The 9,139-nt window shown below is 43.3% G+C and overlaps 1 protein-coding gene across 13 annotated transcripts in view; it reads right to left on the minus strand.

The window, feature by feature from the left end:
* Positions 1-8,767, minus strand: part of MLLT10 (MLLT10 histone lysine methyltransferase DOT1L cofactor) — a 133,612-nt gene extending 124,845 nt beyond the window's left edge. For 4 of the 13 annotated variants that reach the window (XR_014950953.1, XM_085565509.1, XM_085565485.1 and 1 more), the window contains exon 1: positions 7,501-7,796. The gene's annotated coding sequence lies outside the window, so the exon portion shown is untranslated. Of the gene's footprint in view, positions 1-5,273; positions 5,542-5,602; positions 5,753-7,500; positions 7,797-7,911 lie in introns of those variants that run through there. The other 9 variants (XM_085565581.1, XM_085565559.1, XM_021530377.4 and 6 more) reach the window with 5 other exon arrangements.
* Positions 8,768-9,139: the final 372 nt, after the last annotated feature.

Below are 9,139 nucleotides of genomic sequence, written 5' to 3' on the forward strand. Positions count from 1 at the left end.
GATGTTTTAAAAAAACACAAATTATTTGAAGCTGATATATACAGTGTCACAGCCCTTCTTCCTTCTTGTCAAGAAAATGACATCTAATTTAAAAAGCATTCTCAATGATTCTGCTAACCCTAACAAAAAAAAAAAAAAAAAAAAAGTAATGATACAGCAGCAAATATATCCTTATTTCCCTGATAGATAAATTAAAATAAATATAATTTTAAAATAAGAATATATTAAATATATTTTGTTGGATTAATTTCTACATTTATTAAAATGTGTATTGTAACAAACAATTCTACATTTTTCTCATCACTTTTTTTTTGAGGTCTTCCTGCAATTTCTTCTCTGAAAAGCAACTAGTACAATCAATTCCCAAGCGTCTTTTTTTATGTTAGCTATTTTAAAGCTCCATCTTTGGTTTTATAAAAAAGCATCACCAAAGAAAAAACTAATTACTTTGCAACAATTTGATTAAAGCTGCACCATAGCAACAAGAGTATATTTGTGAATAACCTACTGTATAGTTTTCAAAAAAAAATATTCTAATCTCACACCATGTAACACACCAACCCAGTATTGAACATCCTGAGAGTTTGCTTTGGTTAAAATTCAGTCAAGCCTAATACATTCAATTATTTAATGAAACATTTGTTGTCTTCCTATAGATTTCTATTTAATTCTTTCTACAGAAGGCGTGTACCTGGACTGGAAGAAACTCCATAACTACCACTTTATGGTATTATGTAATATTTGATTGAAAAATTTAGATAACCTCTTGATAGTTCTGTAAAACAATCATTTAGAGAATACCTTTGAAATGCAAAATAGGAAAAGAAATGTATTACCACTAAATAAATACTGCAAACACTAAGCCTATAACAGCTATGGAATCAGAACATAAAATCTTGTAGCATATATGTTCTTATGATTGTAGTATTTAATAAGCACTGACATGACACAGAAGGCCAATTTTCCTTTTCTAAAAAAGGAAGCCTGTCCTTCTTAGAGTAATATATAAGAGACTAAAATAATTAGAGAAAAATATAATTCAGTGAGTAATAATTTTATTGTTAATCTAAATGCAAGGAGAAAATCCAATTTGCTTAAAGGAACATGCAAAATCTAGGAGTTAAACAAGTTAGAATATAAGAAACTTATAAGATGATTTTCTGTTTCAATTTTTCTTACTTTCACAAACAGAATGAATGTGTAAGTAAAAGAAAATTACACGCTCCAACTGCAAGTTGTTTAAAAAAGTTTAAGGCATTAAAGAAAACATTAGCATATATGAGGGAATAGCACTTTGGTTTCATAAACAAAAATAAAGACGTACTCGCAAATTTTTACAACAAAATAATCAGTTGCAACAGTAAAAGAGATTTTTGAATGTTTAGTTTAAATGTCACCTTTTATCCTTAAAATGTGCAAAATCATATTGTAATTTTAGTGAATAAAACAAAGCATTGAACAAGAAAAAGTCTTTAATTTACAAAACCATATTACCAGTTGAATATAATAATCAGAAGAATCTTCCAAAAATAACAGAAAAAGCATAGACTTAATATAAAATGCATACTACATTAGAAAACATAAATTTATATTGGGACTTGGAGCTGTAGAGCAGGAAAACTCACTTCCTTCCAGAAAGCAAACTTCTCACAGTAATTTTTACTCCATTTTCAGATTGGCTCTTTGTTGAGAAAGCTGTGATCTTTACCTATGTGCAAAAAGACACATACTGCAGCTAAACAGATGCAACTGAAAACAGAAAAATTGCAGTAGCTTAGTGATGTTCAATAGGTAGAATGATCTATCTCTTGATTATCCATTTAAAATACATTGATACTTGTCTGCCTTTTGTTTATGTGGTTTTAAATCATTAACAGCATTCACTGAAATACCATCTAATCGTGGGTATTGGCTTCATTTCTGGGAAGGCAGCAGTAAAATGGTCACTTTACGCAAAATAAAATGCAACTCTTAGGTGTTGACCCTTGCACACAGTGCATTTTAAATGGCAGTCTGCCTTAGATCCAACAAATTCTTTCTATCTTTGTTCAGTTATGAAGGATAAAGCATGTCAACTCGATAGAATCCACATTAATAAAGTAGATGTATCTTTACATGCTTACTCTTATATTGTACTGAGAAATAGTAAAGTTTTCTTTTTCCTCTACCCCTTCTTTAATATACTGCAAAAATCTGTATTTAACACCTATCCAAATGCAATGTACTGAATAATTTAGACATCTCAACATTTAACATGTAGTCACTTGGTGATGAGGAATTTGCATTGCTCTGTATATTTACATGCCATGCAAGTACAGGTAGCAGTGTTGGAGGTCATGTCAGTGCATCTCCTGGACGCCATGCCTCTTAATATGTTGTGCTATTTTCTTTTATGCAAACATATTTTCAAATTTTGTAATTCTTTAGACTACAAAAAAAAAAAAAGGTAAAATAATTACACCAACTATTGCATTCATTTTCTTGCTTTTAATTGTATTATCACCTTTGGAGAGTTTGGTGAATTCCACTTAGCTAGCAGCAGTGGATAAAATTGGTGGTTTTCAAGTACTGCTTCTGTTACTAGTGTTGGCATTTAAATGTTAATTTCAGACTGAGGTTTACAGTAAACATGAAACAAGGGATTTTCTTTGAATGAACAATCTCAAACCAAAATTCTAAATAAAGGAAACCTAGCACAGGATGTTTTTAAGTGCAGAGATTATTTCCTTTCAAAGATTTAACATTCCCTAAGTAATAGAAGTTAAAGATGTTAAATGTGACAGTTAATTTATAATACTCTACATTAAAAAAGCATTTAAATGCTAACCACATTTTTATATGAATTAAGTCAAAGTAGTGATAATTACAGTATGATACAAAAGAACTTGAAATAAACTTCTAGTAAACCATATTCAATATTAATACCGTATTAAGCCCTGAGAAGCTGGGTTAGTAAACTCTGGAATGTTGATTATATGCAATTTAAATATAACACAGGGCTTTTCTTCAAAGAAGAATTCTTCATTTCAAAGTTTGGATTTTTATGAGGTATGTATTAATTCATTGGATTTATATTAAATACATGTACATAGCATCACTCCAAGACTGTGCCTCGGATTACTTCTGTTGGCATATTTCTATGTAGGATTTGCTAAATTAACATTCCATATAAATTAATAGCCTTCTTTCCATGTTTGTTGTGTTACGATCAGCATTGTGATACTGTGTTGTGTCACAGGTCACATTTATTTCATTTCAATTCAGGAATGGTATCTAGACTATATATTACATATGAGAAACAACATGCTGAATTTCCCATCAAATTTCTTAAATGCAGAGCTATTTTAGATGGGTTTGTATAAACAAAACACATATATCTAATATAAGCGTGGGAAAGGAAAAGCTGGTTTGTTATATGCTAAAGCAAATTGGAGTAAATCAACCGCATCCGTGGGCTGGATAAGCAATACTACTCTGCTTTTCCCACTACCATTTGGACAAGACAATGTTACTTTTTTATTTAAAGTGTTTTCTTCTCAACAAGGGGCCACCACTTCCCAATCTCAAAAACACGCCCCAGAATATGTTAATTAATTGTATTGTGTCTCTGAAAGAAAGAGGTTGCCAAATGCAATAAAAAAAAAGAAAAGGTCTTTCGATCAGTGAGCTGCATTCCCACTGCTTGTTACCATCTCATTTCAATTCCATATAGATATACATGGATACATTTCCTCCAGGTACAACTTTGACCATTAAAAGCTGTTTAAGAGCGAAACTCTAACTTGGCCACATAGGGTGTATATGGGAAGCTTAACATTCCTGGTGAATTAAGCGCACAAGCCTCGGATCACTTTTTGTCAATACGGTACTTCAGAGTCGGGAATGTGGGTAATTTCTATAACATGGTACTTCCCAATTAAAAGTAACAACAATGCTCCTCTGTGCAAAAAAATTAATATATAAAATATGCCAATACATTCCACACAGATAAAAAATAAAGAATAATGAAGAATGGCAACAAAAGATCTCTTCCTATTTTTTTTTTAATTTTCCATTTCAATGAGATAATTTTCAAATAGAGATATACTGTTTTAGCAAATACAAGAGTATTAAATGTCCTTTTGAATGATGCCTTCTAAATTTGTAGTAACCCTCTGAAAATTCCCAAGCAGCAATCAAGAGCAAATGCATCTCCGGAATACTCAAGCAGGACAAGTAAAACAAAACAAAAATCTTTCCTTCCTCGATCTTGTAGCTAATGCCTTTAAATATTACCAGGGTGGTGTTTTCTATATATTAATGCATCTTCAACTTTTGAATTATATGCATGTTTTTAACCATGTAAACTGAACAGAGTTTTTATTTAGAGGAGTCCAACAAAAGACTGCAAGTTTTCCAAGAGTGAAAGAAAAGTCCCAAACGGTATTATCTTAAACAATGACTGCAAGCATGCAACTTCCCAAGTGTGCATGGGGGACATAAAGTCACTTCAGAATTATTTTCAGCTAGGTGATATCCATAAACATCAACATTTAATTTCTTTTTATTACTGATCACCATCTATGATAAATGTTAAATTTTTTGCATATGTTGAGGTTTTTTTTAAAGTCTAGGCAGCACTTCTAGTATTTTAAAATAAATTCACAAGACTCAGTGATAACTTGCTAAAAACAATCACAATTCTACTAGGAAGGATTTTCTTAAAATAACCAGTTCTCTAGAAACTCTTTTGTCATCACAAATATGAGTCCATACACGTTTTAATTTTATCTTCCAGAAATAACGTGCAAATACGTTGGTTTTTTGTTTGGTTTTTTTTTTTCATAGATGATTAAGGGCACTTGTTGGAAATTTTCTTGAATATCAAGTTAGTTAATTCTTCCCCTACGGAAATACCATGAGAAAGTTCAGTCTGAAATGGTGTACTGAAAAAAAAATTAATTTCTAATTGTTTTCAGGGGGGAAAAAATGCAACACTTTTCCTATAAACCAAATATTTTAAAATCTCAAACCAACATAAAACAATCACTTGGGGGGGGGGGGGGGGGAATCATGGTGCTTATATGAAAAACAGGATAAGATTAATCTTCGTTTTTATAGATAGACTTAAGAATAGTTCCTTCCAAAATTCTCTTTGGCTGCATTTATTAATCCAAATCCAGTGGGTCGGAGCAGTTACTCCCAATTTCTTTAACAAGTCCTGCTCTAAAATCCACCCAGAAACAGATGTTACTTTATGTACAATTCCGCTGCGGCAGTCGGGGGGTTTTTACCTTTCAAGTAACACGTGAGCTACAGCCTCACGGAGCTCCCTCAGCGGATGGCTCCTCTCTCTATCATGAACCCGATTTCCCGGCGGGTCCCGCCACGCCGCTGCGGGCGAGCACGCAGCGTGCGGGGCCCGGGGCTCTCCCTCCTCCCCGCCGGCGGAAAGCGGCGCGAAAAGCGGCGGCCGGGGAACAATGGGGAGCGCCGGGAGCAGGGGGAGCCCCGGCCGCGCTTCCTCCGGCCCCGCCGCCGCTTCCTGCGGGCTCGCGCGCCGCTCCGCTCCCGAGGGCGGCCTGCCCGGAGCCCGCCCCGCTGCCGGGGGACCCCCGCTCACCCTTGGAATCCCCCGCGCCGCGCTGCCGAGGGCACCCGCGAGTTTACTCCCGCAGCCACTCGCTCGCCCCCGAGCTCTCCCGCCCCCGCACGGCGAGCGGGGCTGCCCGGCTGGCGCGGCGCCAGCCCCGCTGCTGAGCCTATCCCGGGGTCGGGCGGGCGGCCTATGGGAGCCCTGATCCCGCTGCCCCGGGCTCCTGCCCCGCATGCCGCGAGCACTGCCCGCAGGAGAGCGGCAGCACTACAGAGGCGCCGCGGCCCCGCTGCACTGCGCGCTCCCTCCCTTCAGGGGACGGTGCTGCGCACAAAGGACGGCTCAGCATTGTTCTCCTCCCTGACCCCCAAATCCCCTCTTCCCCGCCGGGAGAGGCGAACGGGAAGGGCCGGGACGAAGGGCGAAGACGGGGAGAGGCCAACTGCCCGCGGCGCCGGCCGCTTCCCAGCGTATCCTGCCTGCCATCTTCGCCTTCCCCCGAACTTGCCTTCGTTCTGTGCCTGCCGTCGAAGCCGACCTGCCCACCGTCCCTCGTTCCCTCATCGTAATGTAATGGGTCTTCCACATGTCACCTCGCCTAAAAATCCCACTGAGGCAAAGGAACCTCTGCCCCCATCTCAGCCACCCAACAAGCATCCTTGTCGAGCTCGTGCATGGGATCACCTGCTTCACATACCCACAAGAGAGGAAAAAAACCCTCAACCGTACCAATGCAAGGTCTTATGTGAGGATTTTGTCCTCAAATTCACAAAAACGTCATTTTTTTTTAACCTTGATGGGCCTGGCTAGGTGACCAGAAAATATTTAAGCTACAGCCCTTTGCCACCTGCAGCCCAATGCATTCCCGTCCCCACGCTCAGATCTCCATGGAGCAGACACCAAGCCATCAGGACGCAGCAGAAAACTCAAAAGCTTGTGAGGAAATGAGTGGGAGCTACAACATGACACTGAGGAAAAACCACAGCTCGATTTAAATAATTGCATAATATTAGGATTTAACTTATAAATGTTTACATTTGTGTGATTTGATTAATGTCACGTTTGATTTCCTTAAAGCCACTGACAAGGTACTTTAAAACACGAGATTAACGTCTACCAGCGATGAAATTCAACAGGCAAATCCTCTTCCCAGCGCCCCGGCTCCCCCAGCACGCGAGCAGGAAGGGACCTCAGACCCCCCTTCTGCCCCGTGCATCCTTCAGCCAAGGGAGCTCCCGGCACGTCCCGCGGTCAGCGAGCCCCCCTCGCCCCGCAGGTGACGGGATTCCCGGCCGGTCCCTGCCCCGGCACCGCGCGCGCGGGGCTCCGCCGGCGCTCCCGTTCAAATGCGGCCGAGCCCGCCTCTGCCCCGCCCCCACCCGGCCGTTACCGCCGCCGCCACAGGGACACCCCGAGCCCGCCCCGGCGCTTCCCGAGGGAGGCGCCGTCGCTCCCGGGTTTTCCCGGAATGCCGGGGGGAACGGAGCGGGGGGAGGGGGAGCAGCGGCGGGAGGCTCGAGCGCGGCACGAGCGCGGCCGGCGCGGGGGATTCTGGGTAGGACGGTGGTCGGGGCAGCAAAGGAAGCGGCGGGCGGGGGTGGGGGGGTGAAAGGTCAGCGGCCGAGAGCCCCCGCGCCAATGGCGGGCGGGCCGGGCTGGTCCCGCTCGGCGAGTCGGCGTCGTGCCGCTCTCCGCGGCTGTATAACACCGAGCGTGTCTGCCCGCGCGTGTCCGCGCGTGTCTGTGTGTCCCGGGCCGTCGCCGCCGCCCCTTGTAACGGTCCGCGCGAGGCCCCGCGCGCGCGGCATTTGTTCGCCCCCCCCCCCGCCCCTCCCCCACCGCTCTTCCGCGCGATTTATGGGATTTGCAAATAATTCCAGGGGGGTTTTCTCCGTCCACACCCCCTTACTACCCCGGCTCCTAACCTCCGCTTCCTCTCCCGCCGCCTCGGCAGTCACCGGGGAGCTCCGTCGTCGCCGGCAGCGCGGGGCCGGGCAGACCCCGCACACAAAGGTCCCGGCCCCAGTCCCTCTCCCGCCGGCCGCGGCTCGCGGGGACTGTCCGGTGAGTCCAGAGCCATGAAATCTGCAGCTCCTGCTCGCGGCGGGCTCCGGACACCAACGGGGGGTGACTTGAACCGCCCCGCAACTTTCTCCCCGTGCCCCGCACCCCCGACCCGCCGCCAAAGGTAAAGCTGGAGCGAGTCCCCTCGCCAGCCCCTCACAGTGAGGCTCAAACGGAGGAGGAAAATGGGAAATGTTCACACGGAGAAGTGGTTCCCTTTGTTCTTTCATTGTTTCTACCCGAACTGGCGGATACAAGGGATAAACACTTACCTTCTCTCCTTTTTGCTCCAAAACACACACGTTCCCATCAGCTTTAAAATGCACGGTCCACTTTGGAAGCGACTACAAATGTCGGGAGAGTTTGTATTCCATTCTTTTACACTCTGCTCTTTTTAGTGCTAGATTAAGTTGCCGAGCACGTTGTTGCAAGCCCCCCGCCTTAGTGAATGGTCACGTTTAGGACCCTCCAAGTCCATCCTAATTCTGCCAGTAGAATTGAGGGTATTGGAGGTCTAAACTTTCAAAAGGAAAAGGGCCTGCATCTATCGAGCAGACCTGAAAATGCACTCAGCTCCTCACTCACTTCCACAAAATAGATTTAAACACCTCACCCCAGACAACTCAATGAAATATACATTTTAAAGCTTGAATGTATAAAAGCTGTTGCCTCGGCTGAGATAAACTCAAAGCAAATTGGCATGAAGAAAATCTACCTCAGTGTATTCCACAGCGGGAATAGTCTCTGTAGTTTCAAACAAGTAAATAAAAGCATGATATAGAAATGCTAAGCGTAAAGTTAAAAGGAAAACAACCTTTGAGAGGAATATGCTACCCGGGGTGGAATAGGGAGAATTGCAATTTTTTAAAGTGTCCCTTTTTCTCAAAAATTACTGTTTTTCTTTTTTTCTCCCCATGCAACCAAGGCGGGGGGGAAAGGAACCCATTTTCTGCTCTCTTTGTAGTCCAGTCGGCATTTTGTACCCAGAAACACAGGCAGTTCCTCCCCAAACCTTGCTTTAATCTGATTACGATGAGATTTGCTGATACAATGAATATTTGAAATGATCCTTGTGTCTTAGGGAGTGGGAAGCATTTCCAGGCTCCCGTTTCCAAGGCTCCCTGCTTCAGAGGGAAGAGGAGCGGTGGGGAGACCGCTCCCCGAGGTCCCAGAGGGGTGGTGGCCAGGGGTGAGGGGGACAACCCCCTCCTCCAGTGCCCAGGGCCGCTGGATTAATTTAGCCCAACTCCTCCGGCCAGTGGCTGGAGTAGGTTCTTTAAATGCCTTTTACCCCTGCATCATCACGCCTTTGCCAATTGAAAAATAAACAAATAATAGCAAAATAAATTTTAAAAAAGAAAGAGGATGCAGGCGACTCAAAGTAATTGTGGGACTGGGAGTGCATGTTGTCTCACACCCCCTCTCCTCCTCTTCCTCCCCCTCCTCCCTATGTGGCCTTAATGGCAAACTGGAAGGCCGGTTTATTTCATAGGGCCATAT

Source organism: Lonchura striata, chromosome 2 (genome assembly GCF_050655825.1).
Source record: "Lonchura striata isolate lonStrDom1 chromosome 2, ASM5065582v1, whole genome shotgun sequence".
NCBI lineage: Eukaryota > Metazoa > Chordata > Aves > Passeriformes > Estrildidae > Lonchura > Lonchura striata.